The sequence below is a fragment of the Saimiri boliviensis genome, chromosome 6, assembly GCF_048565385.1.
Source record: "Saimiri boliviensis isolate mSaiBol1 chromosome 6, mSaiBol1.pri, whole genome shotgun sequence".
Classification (NCBI taxonomy): domain Eukaryota; kingdom Metazoa; phylum Chordata; class Mammalia; order Primates; family Cebidae; genus Saimiri; species Saimiri boliviensis.
In genome coordinates this window covers 47,984,446-48,005,117 of record NC_133454.1, presented here as the reverse complement: position 1 = coordinate 48,005,117, position 20,672 = coordinate 47,984,446, and the positions used below count along the sequence as shown (strand labels likewise).

The 20,672-nt window shown below is 45.1% G+C and overlaps 1 long non-coding RNA gene across 1 annotated transcript in view; it reads right to left on the bottom strand.

The window, feature by feature from the left end:
• Nucleotides 1–12,479, bottom strand: part of LOC141584832 (uncharacterized) — a 54,446-nt gene extending 41,967 nt beyond the window's left edge. Inside the window, exon 1 of the long non-coding RNA XR_012518037.1 lies at nucleotides 11,677–12,479. This is a non-coding gene — a long non-coding RNA (uncharacterized LOC141584832). The remainder of the gene's footprint in view (nucleotides 1–11,676) is intronic.
• Between the last annotated feature and the right edge of the window lie 8,193 nt (nucleotides 12,480–20,672).

Here is a 20,672-nt window from a genome sequence, read left to right as displayed (position 1 = left end):
CTGCTGGGGGCTCTCAGGCCTTCAGCCTCAGACTCAGGGCTTCCCTGTGGGTTCACCTGCCGGCTCCTTCCTGGTTTTGAGATTTCAGATTTGGACTGAGTCAAGTTACCAGCTTTTCTCATTCCCTATCTTGCAGAAGGCCTGTCATGCAACTTTGCCTTTGCAACTGTGTGAACCAATTCTCCCTAATAAATAATAAATTCCTATATAGATATATATGTCTCCTACTGGTTCTATTCCTTGGAGAATCCTAATACAAAGAGGGTAGGGAGAAAACAGGGGGCCATGTGGAAAGGGGAGAGTCCACCTGACCACAGCTGGGTACCCTCGGTCAGAAGATACCCAGGGTCAGTATCAGGGAGGTATATTGGTCAGATTACCTTGCTATTCAAAGGTGGTTCCAGGACCAGCAGCATCACCTGGGAGCTGATTAGAAAAGCAGCATCTCAGGCCCTCCCAGACCTCCTGATTCAGAATCTGATGGTTAACAACAGCCATGCGTGTTTCTTACACACATTAAAGATTAAGAAGCAATGGGTCAGAAGGTAGCTGGTCCCCAGCCATGAATTCGGGGAAAGCATAGAGCAGTGGTTCTTAATCTTGGCTGGACTTGTTATCCAGAGCCTTGTCCTGATTACAGTGACAATTACAAAATCCGGCCCCCAGGGTTGCTTGTGAAGATCGGCAGTCCAGCACCCATGAACGCCCTTGTAAACTACAACATGCTCTAATAGTGGTACCTACTCTTTTTGCTTTTCACGTCACACTTCCTCTGCTGCTTCAAAATCAAAGAAAGTGAAGCCTCATTTCTTCAGGTTTTGTCACTTAGTTTAACCCTATTTCACCCCAAAAAGTTTCCAGAAGGCATAGAGGAGAAAATCACCCCCTGGGTCTGCCTCATTTCTGCCGAGTCCCTGCCTAATGCAGTTTTTCTCATCTCCCCCTCCACACCCCGTGGTACGTGACACACTGCAGCAAGAGGAGAAAACACCAACAGGTCTGTTCTCCCAGGCGTACAGATTTACAAAGCAGTCAGCACTTTTAACTAAGAGTCTCGTCCAGAATACGCACAGACATTTATCATGTGGGCAGAGCCTAGTGCAGTGGTTGGATCTCAACGTGAAGTCTCTTCCTTCATGTCAGATCAGAATGGGCCAACTGCAAACTGAGACAGGAGGGTCTGCTGGAAAAAACACGGAGCTGGAGAAGACCTATGTTTAAGCCTTAACCCCAGCTCTGCCTCTAACTTACTTTGTATGATTAGATGAATTATTTAATCACTCTGTCTGCATTCCCACCTCTCCTCCTGCTGTCAAACCTCAAATCTCTATTAACCATTGGAACTTTGTTAGAAAGTGATGAATAGTCCATCCAAAGGCATGTAATAAAGAATGTCTTCTATTTATAGATATTTGATCATATTTAAAGCACTCAATAAGATGATAAATAAAATATTGTCCCCATTTTATTAATTTAAAAACTGAGATTTGGGTTGATTTGTAAAATTGCCCAAAGTCTTGACATTTTACATGAAAGGCAGTGTCAAAAACAAATCCGACCTCTGCCCGCTATGCCAGTGCCCTCCCTACATTGCTAACTTCAGCGGGATGCCATTGCATGCATCTATGAAACACCTATTTCCATTTCCATCTGCATAGAAAAAAGTAATGGTGGCAGAAGGGCCATGTCCACTTTGATTGGTCCTGCTTTAGAACTGAAGGACAGCTTTGGTTTCCAAATAATGTCGCTGCTAGAAAGAAAGTTTAATGTGGATCTCTTATTAAGGAGTCTTTCTGATTAGAGGGGAGTGGGAACAAGGCCAAGGAAAATGTAATGGGAGTCAGCTGGAGATGCAGGTGTGCAGTCTTGTAAATTACTCGACAATTCTTCACAAGAGCTCCCCAAAGACCCCACGGCACAATGAGAAGATGGGTGCTCCATTCCACCCAAGGAACACACAGCCAGAAAGTCCTGCTCCCCTTAGGATTGGATCTAGGAGGTTTGATTTCAAAAGCCGTGAGTGGCAGGGACTTGCCAAGCTCACAATAAGCCCCCTTCTTTGACAGCTGCCAGTAGTCATTCTTGTACCTTCTCATACACAGACACACATCCATATTGACTGGAATAGGGTGGTCACGTGACCCAAACCCTAGGAGTCTGATTCTCTCTCTCCCTGGGAGTCTGAAATTAGGACTTAGAGGCATCCAGTCCATCTGAGATAGGTACTTGGATAAACAAGAGGAAAACTCAGAAGCTACGAGGCATCCATTTTACACCCTGCATGTGAGGAGCAAAGTCATGTGTGCACCCTGAACAGGACTTTGTTTACAATTTATGTTTCTTTTACAGGGAAGCAGAGGAAGAGAATGAACAAGGACTATGGGCTCCTAAAAACTTCAGAACTCCTGGTCCCACCTCTTAAGAGGCCCAACTGTCCTGGGATCCTGTAAGACATCCCAGTATCACAATTTACTCTTTCCCTTCCCCCTAACTGGCTGTAGTTGGTTTCTATTATTAACCACCCAAAGAACCTTGAATGAGATGCCAGGTAAAAGAAATTACCCACCATCTGATGACTGCTTGGCATGGCTACATGCTACCAGAAAAGGTCTCTCTAACCCTGCCTCCTCCAAAGGAGCAGACAGCAATGAGATTTAGAAAAGCATTGGAAGGCAAACTTGGAGCCCATGGACACTTCATGAAGTGGTTTAAGGCAAACAGAACATGACGAATAAGTAGGTCATTCCCAGACCTAATTTTTTTAAGTAAAATAAAATCATGTCCACTTAGAGTTTAAAATGGCATTTGGCTAGAAGTTCCTGACAAAGTATCACCAAACTTCTCTCTAAATTACTTATTATACAGAAAAATGACAAAACTCACAACAATAATGAAAATGAAGACTAACAACCTGTTACCAGAATCTAGAAGGAATTTCTACTAACCAAATAAAGTCACTAAAGCTGAGCTGCATTGAGAAAAACAGCCCACACTTCACCTCTTCACCTTATAAAACAGAACGGCCCCATCATCCCGAAAGATGATAAGACATTTTCTTTCTCTCCTACTTTCTACACCCCATTCAGAGACCCAGGACCAAGCCAAATGAAAACCTGGCTCTCTACTATGGCTGCTACTCTTTGGAGGAGCCAGAAAACTATTCCCTCTCCATTGATCTATCTACATCCATTCATAGAATGCAATTACTAGGAAACCACAGAGTAGGGAGGGGAAGAGGACTAGCAATGGCACGTCATGTTTTGGAAGGCATATTTTCCTCACAACATGCCTTAGAGGAAGCACAAAGGTTGTTTGTGCTGGAGAGTGCAATTTTCACATCCCCCATCAGTTCTTGATGTTAGAGAATAAGCAGAAGAAGTAGGGGAAGATCCCATGACAGTTCAGCAGGGCTGCACAAGATGAATGTCTTTCAATTATGGAGACTGTTAGGAGCTGTGCACCACAACTGCCCTTCAACTACAGACCTAGGAGGAGGGCAGTGAGCAAAGCCAAGGACAACCCGCGCAATCTACACTTCATCTTTTAGCAAGCAAGCACTAAGGCTCCATGGAACTCTACTTGTTTAAAGGTAAGCAACATGCCAGGTGGAAGTGGGGATACAGGGGAGGAAACCCTCATGAGGCCTAATGGAAAAACAGCACCACACTCACCTTAAGAGAATAGGGCAAACATGGCATCACCCAGAAGACTAGGAAAAAGAGCACACCTCTGAAGACAACTGACTACAGAAACCAGAAGAAAATGTTTTAAAGTTGACATTTATAATATAAAAACATAATATGGCCCTATGAAATTGAAACTGAAAACCATACACACACACACACACACACACACACACACACACACACACACACACAAATACTATAGATCTAGAAAACAAGCTGAGTTAAACTGATAACAGGATAAGCTTCAAAGACTGGCATGTGAGATGACATTTTAGGTTCTTACAAAAATGTAATGGGGGCAGCTCCCTTGTTCATGTTAGACCTAATTCTGATTCTTTTAAAATAAACAGTGAAATATTTTAAAAAAAAAAAAAATTTTTAATCAAATAAACAGTGAAGCAAGATTTTTTAAGACATCAAGAGAAAGCAGTTAGCCAGAGTGGAGTTTTAAAAAATACGTCATCCAAAACAATATTAAACAAAATTCAGATATTATCCACTCAGACTTCAGCCCCTTACTACTTGTAAGCGTTCTTCCCTCTGCAAATGTCTGAGCAAATCAGACTAGCACACATCAGACTAGCACTACACCCTCTGTATTCTAAAACATAGGGAAGAATGGTATTCTAAAGCTTCCTTTTTTTTTTTTCCAGAAATGATGGGACTGTTAAAACTCAGTAATGATTTTATTACCTCATTTGAGATTATTTCATTGTCCAAGTTATTCTCTTTTTTCAGTAGTAACAGCAAATGAGTTAAGAAAGCAAAATCCAGCAGTTCTCCTACAAATATTGCAAGAATTTTGTTAATATTTTAGGGTACGTGGTGATTTCATAACATGTTTTATTAGAGTACTTTTAGCTGCTGTACAAATATATCCAACATTTGCATCTTGGCTGAAGTATAGTAAAAACTTATCTGTCACAAGAGAGCTCAAGGCAAATGTTCCCAGTTGGCAAGAGTAGCTCTCCACCCTGAGCACCCAGGCTAACAAAGTTTCTGCCACCTTCACTGTGAGGCCTCCAAGGTTGCCACTGTCCTCTCATGGCACTCAGCTGGAATTGGGGGGGAAAGAACCGAGGATGACTCATTAAAGGCTCTTACGGAGAAGTCCTATATGTCATGCACATCACCTCCGTTCACATTCTATTAACTAGAATACAGTCTCAGGGTAACTATTAGGGTCTTCAAGCTTATGAAAAAGAATTTGGCCAATGGTCTTCAAGAAAAAATATAAAGGAAGCTGGTTGTAATAAGAAAAAGATATTTCCAAGAAAATTAAATTATTAAACAATAATTAAAAGCCATGTATAAGAAGCAGTAAATGAGTGGAATGGACATGACAGAAAATTAAGGAAGTGTTATGGATGGCAAACTGGAAGAACGCTTTCAGAATACAGAGAAAGAGCACCAAGAATTAAAACTATCTTATTTCCTTAATTCTAAGATGTCTGTGTTGCCACATCATCACTTTTGAAATCGGGCCGAGTCTTGCAATCACTGGCATCTCATAATCACCCTGAGCCAGGGAGCTGCCATGGTGAGGTCATCTAGGCCTGGGCATGGGTGAACTTGGTCTCAGCTGTTCATGTTGTTAGCACTTTAATTGAATTGTATATATTGTTGCTATTACATGTGAGTTTAATTGCCATTTAAAATGTCTTTTAAAAGATTACACCATGGTTTGGCATTGAAACAAGAAGTTATTATGTATGCAGAAAGGCGTGGAATTCAAGCAGCAGGATGTAATTTGATATTACTGAAGTAAATGTCTATTACTGGACCAACCACTGCAATTCTTTTTATTTTTTTAGAAAAACTAAGTGCTTGACAGGACCCAAGAAAGGAAGGTATCCTTAAGTAGAAGTTGTGTTATGTTTTGTAACTGAGACGCATGCAAAAAGAATTGCCTGTCACATGCCAAACAATGCAACTGAAGGCAGGAGCAACTGCCAAGTCCCTCAAAATAGATGAAGTCTATCAAAATAAGAGAGAGAATGGTGTGAGCAACTTACCAATTTCACAGGACTGTAATCATGGCATTATGTCACAGTTTAATTGGCAGCATTTTTTCTTCCTTAGTTGAACATATAATAATAGTGCTTCTTACAACCAATACTAGCTTAGATTCAATAAAATACAGTAATTTAAAAAGAAGACGCATAGTTGTGGAAGACCAGGAATAGAGATTGAGCCTAAGAGTTATGTTTCTGAAGAAGAATCTAGAACAATCAAAAGAGATACAATAATTGAAGATATAATTAAAGAAAACTTCCCAAAAAGGGACAGAAAGATGAGAAACTGAGAGGAATGGACTGGATTCACCAGGTTCCAGGTAAAAGTAACCAAGAGACACTCAAATCCAGAAATGCTCTGACAAGTGTTTAAATTATAAGCAAATGTTTAAGGGTTTTCTATGTATATTGAGACAAAGGAAGGGAGGGAGGGAGGGAGGGAGGAAGGAAGGAAGGAAGGAAGGGGGGAAGGAAGCAAGGAAGGGAGGGAGGGAGGGAGGAAGGAAGGAGGGAAGGGAGGGAAGGAGAGAGGGAGGGAGAGAGGGTAAAAATTGTGCTAACCTTTGTCTCTATTACAATGGAACAGTAGCTTACACAGTTTTGATAGGAAAACATTTAGATGAAAATTTTACTCACAAATAAGTTTTAGTTTTTGAGGACAGACAACCAAAAGAGCCCAGAGTGTCTGCCCCTCACATATTCTTTAAATCACTTTAAAATATATTTCAGCTGCCCAAGTGATGACAAAATTACTCAAGAATCGGAAAAACAGAGTGTCAGAGGACTAGCAGTGAGTGTTGAAGCCATTACACACAGAGAGTTGGTCTAAAATAATTGTTTAACTGTGGTTACAAGACAGAATATGTGTCAAAAATACCCTAGAACCAAGAGACATACAACATCAAAAAATAACGTATGAATAATCCAGATCCCAAGTCCATAAACTAATAAACTTTCAAATAGGGAAGGAGAACAGAGGGAAATAAAAGTGTACAGAATTCATCCTGCACAGTTGGGAGCTTAAAAATATCGTTTTATTCTTGACTTTAACAACCAGAGAAATATTGATTGGTGCTCACATTCGTTTTTAGAAACTCATTACGTAGGAGAGTAGGGGCCTGTCCTTTAAAAGATAAAACCTCACTCCTGCCTCAAGATATTTACAATTTGAAGATCTCTAACCCACATACAGGATATGTTTTAATTTGTTACAAAAATAAGCAAATGTCAAATGCCTTGAAGAATTTAAGGTTTTGTGGAGAACCAGTCCTCAAATGCTGTTTCAACCTTAGTGCCCACTAGAATTTTCCATTCCTTCTGGTAAAGCCTCCTAAAACCTGGCCTGCAAGGACAGCCGTTCCTGGTCACTGTGGTGCCCTCTGTACCTGACGGCAGTGTCCCCTTGACATCAGTGTGCATTGTGACAATCCACAAACTGACTGCCCTTGTTTAACAGCATCACTGGTGTCACTGAGAACGAGACACAAAAATTGGAATTGCAGGGAAGCTCTCAGGGTCACCATCGTTACACACACAGCATTGAGACCTGAAATCAGTACACAAATACCAGTACTTTCCTTCCGGTATTCAATTTAATGCTCACCATCACCATCCAAGTAGGCGGTATTTCTCCCATTTTACAGAAAAGAAAACTGAGATTCAGAAAGGCTGTTTTCCAGAATCACAGATCCAGTAACAGAAGGCAGAGAGGGCTCTCCCAGCCAGGAATTTCTGGCTCAAAAGTTCACTGTACCCTACCACAGTATTTTCTTAATTCAAAGAAGGTACAAGGAACAGAAATGGAGAGAGTAGTTTTATGATTTATTAGAGTGCTAGTACAGATGCTGCCTCTTTTACAAAATAATATCCAATGAGCTGAACTAATCATACTATGCTAGTGCCCCATTAACCCTCTCTAAAACATTCACGAAGTGGATACAGGGCTGCTCCAGGGGCAATGAGCTTTCTCTCTAAAGTAAAATTCCCGGGGAGTGCTCTGGTCTCTGGGGCTTAATTAGCAAGTACCAATTAAGGCGCCTTCAGTCCTTTTGTCTTGAGTACTAAGGGCTACCCCTTCCCTTCCCGACAAAGAGATTAAATCATTCACCCGCCCTAAAGAGTTCGCGTTCTAACGCAAGCCTCCCTCCCAGGGCCTTGAATAGATAGGACAAAAGAATGCATCTCTAATAGTGAAATTTTCGACGTCAGCAAAGGAGATATTTTTAAGTCACATGTAGACACACAGATTTTCCACATCACACTTTATTGAGACAGTGGTTCCTCATCTGGTGCCGAGGACCGTGGCTCACCTCGGTGTTACTCAGCTTAACGTCTTGCCCCGCCACAAATCATGGGTACAGAGCAAATCAGGGCGTGCCAGGCCCGGGAGACTGGCCCAACACCGGCGCCCAGGGCTGCAACCCCTAGGAGGCGTGGGCTGCCACTGCCCGCAGCCCGAGTCTGTCGCTGCGTCCCCGCGGCTCCCCCTTTCCGGGGTCCGCCCGGCCAGCCCGGGAGCCGGCAGGAGGGACCACGCCCGCCCGGAGCCGCCCGCGTCCCCGCCCCCCGGGACGCCTCGCTGCTGCCGGAGGGCCGCTGCTGCCACCTCCCGGCCGCGTCTCCCCGAGCCGCGCTCCGCTGCCACGCCCCAGAAACCCTACGGGAGGACGGTCGGGACCAAGTCCACTGGGTCTGGGAGGTGGCGGCTCTCCTGGCAGGGGCTTCCTACGGAGGGAATCGTCTTCCTTTCGGGTGGTTCACACCGCGCACCCAGATTGGAGATGGATATGAGTGTGCCTAGCACCGACCTCCCCCAGGGTTCCAACAGACACGTGCTCCACGCCCCTTCTCCGCCTGGGGATCCGAAAAAGCCACACAGCCTGGCCCCGGGCACAACGTATAACGACCAGGACCCCCAAATCTAGGCAGGCCGGCTCCAATCGCGCCATCCTGGCTGCCTGAAAGAATGCGCATTACAGCAGAGATCTTTGAACTCAGATTCAAATGTCAGACCCACTGAATTAGAATCCCCAGGGCAGAGACACAGGAAACTATTTCTGCAAAGTTCCCCCAGGTGATCCTAACGGTCAGGCAGGTTGGGGACCCTCCCAGTTACAAAATCTAGATGACCTTTTTAGGTTACCCACACATGCACAGAAACACACACCCCTGGGTCTATGAAAAGACAACAATATACGCTTGCGAGCTTGAAATGAGAAAGATTTCATGACATCTCATGACCTAGCCCCGGAGTTCCCAACCTTGTCTGTTTATCATGCCCTTAATGTCTCAATAATTTTTTTCACAGTAACTCTAGGCCTAAAGAAATACCTAACTGTTCTGTGTATTAAGTAGCTAGACCCAAAGTAAGAAGTATTTCTGTCCTAAACAACTTTGTAGCTACTAGAAAAAATAATACATATAAACTAGAAAAAAAAAAAAAAAAAAAAAAAAAAAAAAAAACCTTATTCTTAGCCACGACTTCTCAGTAATGGGATGTGTGTGCTTGTTGGACACTGCACAACTTCTCAAACCTTGGAATTGGATTAGTCACAGCCGCCCTCATTTCCTATTCTATATTGATTTTCCCATGGTACTTGTTTTATGTCATAGCAAGTGACAAAAACTGAAAATGCAGCTTCATAAAAATATGGTTTTATCAAAAAAACATGTAGGGCAGGCCAGACGTGGTGGCTCACACCTGTAATCCCAGCACTTTGAGAGGCCAAGGCAGGTGGATCACCTGAGGTCAGGAATTCAAGACCAGCCTGGCCAGCATGGTGAAACCCCATCTCTACTAAAAATACAAAAATTCGCTGGGCTTGGTGGCAGTTGCCTGTAATTCCAGCTACTCAGGAAGCTGAGGCAGGAGAATCTCTTGAACCTGGGAGGCAGAGGTTGCAGTGAGCAAGATCACCCCACTGCACTCCAGCCTGGGTGAGACAGTGAGACACCATCTCAAGAAAAAAAAAAAAAAAAAACATAGAGCAATCTAATGTTGAATCTTCGAGCTATCCTCCACTAGTTACTAATTTGCATGGAGCCCAACAGAAGTTGAGTGTCGCCTTTTACCTTTAAAATATCCCACAGATCCTCTCTGAAGTCACAACAGCAACAAGAACACCTCAGCACAGAGTTTGGGAACATGCATGGACCTCACTCCTGCTCCTCTCCTCATCCCACACTCCCCAGAGTTCACAGTGCTCCTCCTGCAAGCACCTTCTTTCTTGCCAAACGCTTTCCCACCTCAGCACATTGTGCCCTTGCTCTTCTCTCTGCCTGGACTGCTCTTCCTCACGTCTCCGCAGGCCCAGCCCCTTCTTGGCCTCCAGTTCTTGGTTCAAAGACCACCGTGCTCCCTAAAGCCTCCTCGGGCCTCCCACCAAATCACTTCCACCCTATGGACCTGTTTCTTTTTCTTTGTAGCTTTCATCACTATCTGAAGTTATCCTGTTCTGTTTACTTACTTATGTTCAAGCTTCCCCACCAGAATGTGAACTTGATGAGAACAGAGACTTTTGTTCATTACTGCTTCCCCAGAACCCAGAACAATGCCTAGCAATAAGTGGACAATAAATAATTGTTCAATGAATGACTACAGCCACTACAGTCAGCTCAGAGTGATCAAAAGTAAGAAGAATGTGCTTTACATGCACTATGTCCTTGGATCTTCACAACACCCTCTGGAGACAGATAAAAAACAGACATGATTAACCCTATTTAATAAATGAACAAATCACATTAAAAGAAGTTAAGTGCTCAAAACTGCACAGCCGAAGTGGCAGACGTAAGATTCAAGTTCAGGTCTACTTGACTGCAAAGGATGCTTTTCATAAAATCACATTAACATCATGTTGGATACCTTCGATATACACAATAACTTTTTTTTCTCGAGGTGGAGTCTCGCTCTGTCACCCAGGCTGAAGTATAGTGGCACAATCTCAACTCACTGCAACGTCCACTTCTCGGGTTCAAGTGATTCTCCTGCCTCAGCCTCCCAAGTAGCTGGGACTACAGTCATGCACCACTACACCTGGCTAATTTTTGTATTTTTAGTAGAGATGGGGTTTCACCATGTTAGCCAGGCTGGTCTTGAACTCCTGACCTCAGGTGATCACCTGCCTCAGCCTCCCAAAGTGCTGGAATTACAGACATGAGCCACCAAATCCTGGCAACATTTTTTTTTCAATGTCAACCACATCGCCTCCCATTATCTCACTATCCCCCTAGAAAAGCTAATAACAATGGCGAAGTCAACAAATGCAGCCTGAGGACAAATGGTGCCGAAGAGAAGCTGGCCCACATTGGCATTTCCCCACTCAAGGTCTCAGCCCCTGCCTCCAGTAGAAAACAGCAGAGGGGCCAGGCGCAGTGGCTCACACCTGTAATCCCAGCACTTTGGGAGGCCAAGACGGGTAGATCACCTGAGGTCAGGAATTCAAAACCAGCCTGACCAACATGGAGAAACCACATCTCTACTAAAAATACAAAATCAGCCCGGCGTGGTGGCACATGCCTGTAATCCCAGCTACTCAGGAGACTGAGGGAGGAGAATCACTTGAACCTGGGAGGCAGATTTTGTGGTAAGCCAAGGTCTTACCACTGTACTCCAGTCTGGACAAGAGTGAAACTCTGTCTCGAAAAAAAAGAAAGAAAATAGAAGAGGTGTCTACCTGGGAAGTCCTTGCCGTCCTTATTCCTCTGACCATAGCTGTTACCAGGGAGACCTCTTGCAGACGTATCTTCTGGCCTGGCCCATGTTACTCTGTAAACCTAATGACACGTGTAACTCTCATGCTAATTACAACTGCCGAGTTCCTGTTGATCATCCTGACAGGTAAGAGACGAACGCACACGCAGCTGCAATCAAAGACATGAAGAGCACCCACCCCGTGCTCCATGTGGCACTGGGCACTAAGGGAACCCACATTTCAGACAATCGCTGAGTGGAGCAAGGATTATTGGGCCACACTCACCTGTGGTTCCCAGGAAATGTCAGGAAGAACTATGAAGGGGCCACACAGGCCAGAGCTTGGGTGGCTGGACACCGAGTTTGAGACCCTAGTACCAAAAAAAGGGAGTTTAGAATTTGTTTTGTAAAGTCAAGAGACTTGTGCTTGTCAATGTCCCGTCTTCATATGGCTTGGTTTCCCCGTATTGCTCTTAAACAGGGTGGTTCAGGCAGGAAAAGAATTCAGCTCTTCCTTCCTCACCCCTATACTCCCCTTGGCCTGGCCCAGCTAACCGTTGCCTATTCAAGACTCAATAGTGTTGGTGCCGCCTCCGGGAAGCCTGCCCTGGCCCCTAAGACCTCGCCGCTGTGCTCAGAATAACCCCCGTGCATCGCTGGATCCTGGTACTCGCCCTGCTGCATGATAATTATCTAAGTGTGGGTCTGTCTCCCAGCCAGGCTGTGAGCTGACCTGAGGCGGGAACTGTGACCTATTCACTGTCATGTCTCCAGCTTAGCACAGAGTAAGTGGAATAAATATCTGGGCTAACAGACCACATGTTCTGATAGGTAGTTGGAAGACAGGATCATCACAGTTCTAGTCTCTGTGCTACTGACAGTCATAAGCTCCTGGAAGACCTTAGAAGTCATCCAGCCCCATGCACAGGTTCCTGCATCCTGAGGTCCCTGCACCAGGAAGGGTGGTGTGCCAGAGCCACAAAGGCCAAGGGAACGACTTTCTAGGAAAGCCCTGGCCACAGGATACCCTCATTTCTGAAGGCTCTGAGCCTGCATCACTGACCATTTAGAAAAAACTGTTCATGACTCGACTTCATTATCTTCTACCCCGAATAGGGGCCCCAGCCTCCTCGGCTTGGCATCAGGTCATTGTTATCACTCCCTCGTGGGCTTGCCATGTCACCTCTACAAGCAGCAGCAAAAATCACTTGCCAGAAAAAAAGTCAGAAAAGCAATTAACATGAGCCTGGGTAACAAGAAAGAAGCAACACATAAGAACAAAGGAGATGGCTCCTCCCCACAAAGTCTGTGATTGCCTGTCCTGGAAGCCAGCTCCGGGAGACCTGGGGATTGGGCTGGAGCCATCAGTCTCTGCCCCTGGTGCTTTCTTTCAGAAGCACGAGCATCCCTTTAATCATGAGCAGGAAGCTTGACTGCTGTGGGAGCTCAAAGGGACCACCTGAAGCCAGTGATGAGAGAGGCTGCAGCTCAGGAGAAAGGCAGAGTCTCCCCACTGCCTGTGGAGAAACGCAGCTGCTCTGCAGCTGAACTTGGAGAGGTGAGAAAGAGAACAGACATTTAGGAAAGGCAAGATGACCAAATATGTGAACCCTGAAGGTCCCGGGGAGATACAAGAGACCGAGAACAAGGAGGGAGGGAGAGACAAAAAGACACGAACACAAAAGGAGAGACGGAAGTTGACAACTTTAAAAAGAATTTTTAAACAGAATGAGTTTTCACCATCAGTGAAACTATGAGGGGCCTCCCTGGGGGTGGGGGGAATTATGAAAGCATTACCAGAATGTTCTAGATCTCACCCCTGGAGACCACAAAGTCAGACCACGTTCACATTCAGTTCCCAAACTGTGATCATCTAAGCTCTCACCAACCTGTGGCAGCAGGTCCCACAGCCTGCTCTGAGAGGCAGCCTGGCCTCAGGGACTCAGGAGCCAGCCCCAAAGAGGAATTCCCTCTGCTGTGGCCCCCACCTCGGGCTGCCACCATGACACCCACGAGCTCACCATCTGCAAGGCACAGTCACCGTCCACCGGGGGCTTTCATCACCACTGCTGCTCTTACCCAGGCACCTAAGGGAGACCTGCCCTGACCCCCACTCCTCAGTCCCTGCTATGGGATCCATCCTTCTCCAGTGCCACACTTTTCCCATGAGTTTCCTAGAGAATTGGAGGTGGCAGAAGGAACCTGTGTGGAGCCCAGAGCAGCCTAAAACCCCTGATCCACCTGCCTCGTACCTCCTGCCCACCAGCTTCACAGGCCCAGGGGTCAGTCATCTCCCACCATAAAAATAGCTGGCACCTTCACGCTCTGGAGCCTGAATCTGAGGGAGATGTGGCCTCACACTAGCCTACAGCTGGGACATGATACTGGGTTCCTGAGTGACCCTGTGGAATCAATGAGCTCACCTACTCCCCAGACCCTACTAAATGAGGGAAAGAAGTAATCCACAACATTTTTTAAGCCACTGTATTCTTGGATGCTTTTCTGACAACAGCTTTGCCTTGTACTCTAACAAATAACAAGAGCAGGCAATTTTCTGGCAGGAGTCACATCTGGTTTCAGCAAACAAGACAGCCAGCCCTCCAATCCTGGGGTTTCATAAATCTTCCATGAAGATTTAGCCAACTGCAGATAGAAAATATGCCCCCCAAAAAAAACAAAAATATATATAACAATAAGAAAATACAAATTCAAAACCCAACAGAGCAGATATTTACATAGCATTTACACTGCATCAGGCATTATAAGTGGTCTGGAGATGACTGAAAGTATATGAGAGAATTGTCAGTTATATGCAAATACCACACCATTTCATATCAGGGACTCGAGCAGCTGTGGATTTTGGTATCACAGGCAGGGAGGAAGTTCTGGAATCAATCCCCTGTGGACACTGAGGGATGACAATAATGATAACACCCTCTAACAATCAACTTAATATGAGATGGTGGTTCCGAGCAAGTACTGAGCACTTGCTCAGTGACCCTGTGAATAATAAAGTGTCCCCCGGACGTGGTGGATCACACCTGTAATCCCAGCACTTTAGGAGGCCAAGGTGGGTGTATCACCAGGTCAGTCAGGAGTTCAAGACCAGCCTGGCCAATATGGTGAAATCCTGTCTCTACTAAAAATACAAAAATTAGCTGGGCACGGTGGTAGTCACCTGTAATCCCAGCTACTCGGAAGGCTGAAACAGGAGAATCGCTTGAACCCGGGGCGGGGGGGCGGGGGGGTGGGGGGGTGGGGGGGCGGATGTTGCTGTAGGCCAAAATCATGCCATTGCACTCCAGTCTGGGAGACAGAGTAAGCCTTTGTCTCAAAAAAAACAAAAACGAAAAAAGTCCTCAGGGCCTCTTCCCATATCACCCAGTGGAGACAAATGGGGCTTTCTCTTTGTTCCAGCAGCTCAGTCACTTCTTTCTTCCAGCTTTTTGCATCCCCCTCCCCTGCCCTTCAAGGCACAATAGCAAATCCAGTGAAGGACCAGCCCACACTCAACGGCTACACTAACCAGTTGAGTGACCTTGACGCCTGCCTTCTCAATCAAGGGCTGGGCTGGATCCATGGCTCTCAGTCTCAGCTGTGCATCAGAATCACCAAGGGACCTTTTAAATATTGAGATGCTGAGATCCTTGTCAGACCAACCAAAACCAAATTTCTGTGGGGTAGAGAACCTTTAACTTGGAAACTAAATTCAGTTCCCAGATTAATTTGTCAAATAGTGCTGTTCTGGTCATAATCCAGCCCATGTAGCTTTTGCTGGACTTTGTCTTATTTATAGCCCAACACCTAGGACAGTTGCAGGTGTCACACATAGTAAATGCCCACTTTTCCTTCTAAGAGGTTGCTGTCGTTGTGGACAAAATTCCATGTTTCCTGCATCTGATTTCAGAATACATGAATGGAACTTTTCTCTAAGGAAGAAAATAGAAAACTAAGCTCTGTTGCTTTTTACTCCCATGGGGTCTTCAAAAGACTCATGTGGCACAGAGAACCTCCGTGGGGCCCAGAGTAGCCTAAAGCCCCTGACCCACCTGCCTTGTACCTCATGCCCACCGGCTTCACAGGGCCAGGGGTCAGTCATCTCCCGCCGTACAAATAGCTGGCACTTTCACGCTCTGGAGCCTGAATCTGAGGGAGATGTGGCTTTCGAGTCACTGAGACTAGGTTTGAATTCCAGCTCTGCTCCTCCACCATGTGACTTGGGCAAGTGATATACTGGCTCCCCCTGTAACCAACATGGTCACTGGAATTACAGGTGAATAGTATTTCCTGAAATACTGCAAATCTGCAATTTGTGCAGCCCAAAGCAGCAGCTGCGGCTGAACCTCTGAGCCCAGTTTTCTTAGCTGTAAAACGAAAGTAATAAGAGTTACAACACAGCTTTCATGCAAAAATATGAACAATGTATGTAAAATAGTTAGCATAGCCCCTAGCATATACAAAATGCTCAACAAATGTTAATTTTTTCCCACTTTTACCCCTAAAGTGTTCTATATCCCCAAACCTATGCATCTGTGTCCTCTGAACGGGAGGCATGTGAGGGACTCCTATGGAGTGGCCAGGCAAGATCTCTGCAGGACACCTAAAGCTGCAAGGCAGGCTGAGAGGGACACAGTGTGCAGCTTGATCCTGATAAGGCAGCTACTAAAAGCTGTGCAAGTTTGGCATTGCACAACTCCGTAGGGCTCCTTTCACATCATGTCACCATTGGTTTTTCTGGTTACTACAGCAGTTTTCTAGAAGATATCAGTCAGTGGTGGGTCTGAAAGAAATGATACTATTTTCTTTCTTTCCTTCTTTTATTTTATTTTTTTTTTTTTTTTTTTTTTTTTTTTTTTTTTTTTGAGATGGAGTCTCGCTCTATCGCCAGGCTGGAGTGCAGCGGCGTGATCTCGGCTCACCGAAAACTCCGCCTCCCAGGTTTAAGTGATTCTCCTGCCTCAGCTTCCCAAGTAGCTGGGACTACAGGCACACAGCACCACACCCAGCTAACTTTTTTTTAGTGAGGCTAGGTTGCCTTACTGGGGGAAAGCCAGAGCAAAGATCCAAGACTCCTGCTGGAATGTAACCTCAGATCCAAACGCAGGCTCTGTGGACATTCCTGCTCCCTTTTTGCCCCCTTCTCCTTCCACCACCTCCCCAGCTTCCCTTGAACTGGTGTGTGAAGGAATCTGCTTATTGCAACTTAAAGAACCCGGCTGGATGTGGTGGCTCACACCTGTAATCCTAGCACTTTGGGAGGACGAGGCAGGCAGATCGCTTGAGTTTAGGAGCTCAAGACCAGCCTGGGCAACATGGCAAAACCCCATCTCTACAAAAAAAAAAAAAAAAAAAATACAAAACAATTAGCCAGGTGTGGTGGTACATGCCTGTAGTCCCAGCTATTTGGGGGGCTGAGGTAGGGAGAATCACTGGAGCCCAGGAGGTCAAGGCTGCAATGAACCCAGATCATGCCACTGCACTCCAGCCTGGGTGGCAAAGTGAGATCCTGTCTCAAAAAAAAAAAACCTCAATTCAACTATTAGCAAGTAGAGGTGGACAGAAAAAAAAAATCACACCAAAAAAGCCAATCAATAAGGAAATCACCTAAAAGAAGAACAATTATTCTAGAGTTTCCGGGAATAATATTAATTATGTGTATAACCATTTGCAAATGTTGGCTTGGGATAATCATGAGAAACATAAAAATTGATCTGAGTTCTGTCTCACCAGTCACCATTGCAGAATCAGTTCATTTTAGCAGAAGGCCAGATGGGGGACTTTACAATCTACAGCTCACCCTGTCACATCTCAGTGGATCTTCTTGAGATTAAAAAAAAAAAAAAAAAATCTTGAGAAGCCGGGCTAGTGGGAGGAAAGCATCTTGAAATAGACCATGGTGGCCACTAGAGGGAGATGCTTCCTCGAGAAACATTTCACGGCACGGTGCTACCAGGGAGGGTTCTCAGCTGGGCCCGGAGAAGGTGAAGGGACCTGCTCCCCTTCCTTCTGTTTTAGAGAGGAGATGAGGCAGCATCCTCTCTGGAACCGAATGGGCCCTCCTGCGCCCTGGTGAAGACGAGGCCGTGTTCTACAAAGTTCATGCATAACCCAGCGTTCCTGCGGACGAAGGCAGCAGGAATGGCCATTGCCTGGAGCGACCGGCTGAAAGAGGGAGCCGGGGCCGGGCGCGATGGCTCACGCGTGTAATCCCAGCACTTTGGGAGGCCGAGGCAGGTGGGTCACAAGGTCAGGAGTTCGAGACCAGCCTGGCCAAGATGTTGAAACCCCGTCTCTACTAAAAATACAAAAATCAGGAGGGCGCGGTGGCACGCGTCTGTAATCCCAGCTACTCAGGAGGCTGAGGCAGAAGAATCGCTTGAACCTGGGAGGCGGAGGTTGCAGTGAGCCGAGATCGCGCCATTGCACTCCAGCCTGGGTGACACAGTGAGACTCCGTCTCAAAAAAAAAAAAAAAAAGAGGGAGCCGGAAGAAGAAATGTCTAAAGCTGGCTTCAAACAGCTGAGAGGATACGGGGAAGGGCCACATTTGCTAAGCGCGGCTTCAAACGGCGGAACTAGGGCGCATGGCTGAGAGCTACAAGGAGAAACCGCTCAGCACAAGAAGAGCTCCTTGGAAACACAGCTGACCAGTTGTGGAATGGATCCAGCTGACACTGACCATGTTTGGGGGTGGCATAGATGGGCGCTCATTCTGTGTGGGCAGTTGGTCTCACCGCCTTTAAGACGCCTTCTATCTCTGAGAACCTGCAGGAAGAAGAGAGGTTGCCTTGAGACCCCCACCCACCCACCACCCACCACCACAGCCATCCTACCACGTGCCACCAGGGGGCGCCACTGCTCTGGAAGACGCTTTACCACTAGGTTTCAGAACCAATCCCTGAGAGCCAAGTGCCCACCTTCAACCAAAAGACCACCTGTTAGGTTGGGATAGCACAATGAATCTGGCGTGATTGCACCCCCGTCATTCCAAACACATTGCAATGGTACATAAAATACAAAAAGAGAAAACCAAAAGATATACAGTTCCTGCCCAGTACCATGGCTCACACCTGTAATCCCAGTGCTTTGGGAAGCCAAGGTGGGAGAATTGCTTGGGGCCAGGAGTTTGAGATCAGCCTGAGCAACATAGCAAAACCCTGTCTTAAAAAAAAAGCCAGGTGTAGTGGCAAGGTGTAGTGCTAGCTATTTGGAAGGCTGAGGAGGGAGGATCACTTGAGCCCAAGAGTTCAAGGTTACAGTAAGCTATGATTATGTCAATGCACTCCAGCCTTGGGACAGAATGAGAACTTGTCTCTAAAATATAAATATATTTTAGATTTATTTATATTTATATATATAGTTGAGCTGAAAAAAATCTGTATAAATATCTCCTTGAATCAGAAAAGGAAGATAAATCCAAAACAGTGAGCAGCACTGAAGCTCCAGGACAGCAGCCCATTGCTACCTGGGGTTATAAATTCCTGTGCAGCCATGCACAGGAACGGACATTCTACTGGTGATGCCAGTGGTTTGGGACCTATTCGGGACCAAAGCAGCCCCTCTCTTGAGCCTTGTGTCCTCAAAGAGAGACTAGTAGATTGAAAAAATACTGGTTCAAGAAATGTGAAACCTGCTGATTTCTTACTCCTGTAAGCAATTGCAGAACCTCTAGACAGGTACAGTTGAACAATCAGAAGAGACAAGGGAAAAAATCCCAAAGTCTCCCATTCCACATGAGCCTGCAAATCCAAAATTACATGACACGGGAAGAACCTAATGCTAAGCCTAGTAGCCAGCCACACCAACACTGTGAACATGAATCAATCCAGACAAAATTAGTTTTAGGAAGCAGCATGACATACATGCTGCACACAGTGAGGATGAAGCATAATGTCCATCATGGACACAGGGCGAATGTCCAAACAGCACATGCTGCTGGCCTGCTGGAGAGCACCCGCTGGGGGCCACTCAGAGAGGACCAGAAATACATGTGCAGGTCCCCATGACCCTTTTCTCCTAGGTTAACACTGTACTGCCTGGGAAGGGGAAAAGAAGCAAAAGTTGCTTCCTGGGAGTCAGGAACGGACATTCTACTGGTGATGCCAGTGGTTTGGGACCTATTCGGGACCAAAGCAGCCCCTCTCTTGTGCCTTGTGTCCTCAAAAAGAGACTAGTAGATTGAAAAAATACTGGTTCAAGAAATGTGAAACCTGCTGATTTCTTACTTTAGACAAGTCACTTTCCTTCTCAAGTCACTCCCTTTCCCCAACAGAAAAATGATGTCAAACAGATCATCCCTAAGATAAGGTTATCTTTGATAACCCAGATAAGGTTATTATTCTAGAAGAAATGAAGCAGTAATTCATTTCTTTAATTCTTTAATTTTTAATACAAGCTTAACACCATTTCTTTTCTAAGTACAGTATTTAATTTCTGGTTGTAATATTAATCTATGTTCATTGGTAAAAGGGAAAAATTCCAAGAAGGAAATAAAAATGACTGTAATTTCACCAATTAGAGACAACATTGCTAACCTTTGCTGTAATTTCCAGTGGTCTTTCTTTTCCTGTGCTAATATAAATATGAGGGTTTTTTAAAGAAAGTGGATAATAATATTCACTGCTAACTGAACATCTGCTACCTATCAGACACAGGACCAAGTGCTATAAAAATATCTCACCAATCTTTACTGCAATCTGCAGGGGAGACACCAGTGTCTCCAATTTACTGAAAAGAAAACTTCTGTGCAACAAAAAGTCAAGCAACCTGCCTAAAACCCCATAGCCGGCGAGGAACAGACTAGAATTCCTACTGTAACAGCTTACTGAAATGTCTACCTTGTCTTATGACTTTCTTTTTTACTTGTTTTTAACATGTTCCCATTTTTCAGTTAGTTTTCTAAGATTTTATTATGTTAGAAATAATATAATATCTAATATATTATGGTTCCAGGTATTAATCACATAATCCCTTACTGGTTAGCTTTAAAGATGTTTTCAATTCTCGCTATCATAGACAATGCTGTGATTATCTTCCTTCCATATAATTCTTTCCACTCAGCAGTAATCATCCTTAAGATAAAAATACTGAACTTCGTGATCAAAGGGTATGCACTTGCTTAAGGCTATTGGCAAATAGTGTCAAATTGCCCTCCAAAAACTCACATAATTATTCTCCCTTTAACAATTTATGGAAGTTCCATTTTCCTGCAACCTCATTAATGTTGGAAATGATCTCATTTTTATTAATCTTAGCTGACGTTATAGGTGAAATTTCTTGATTG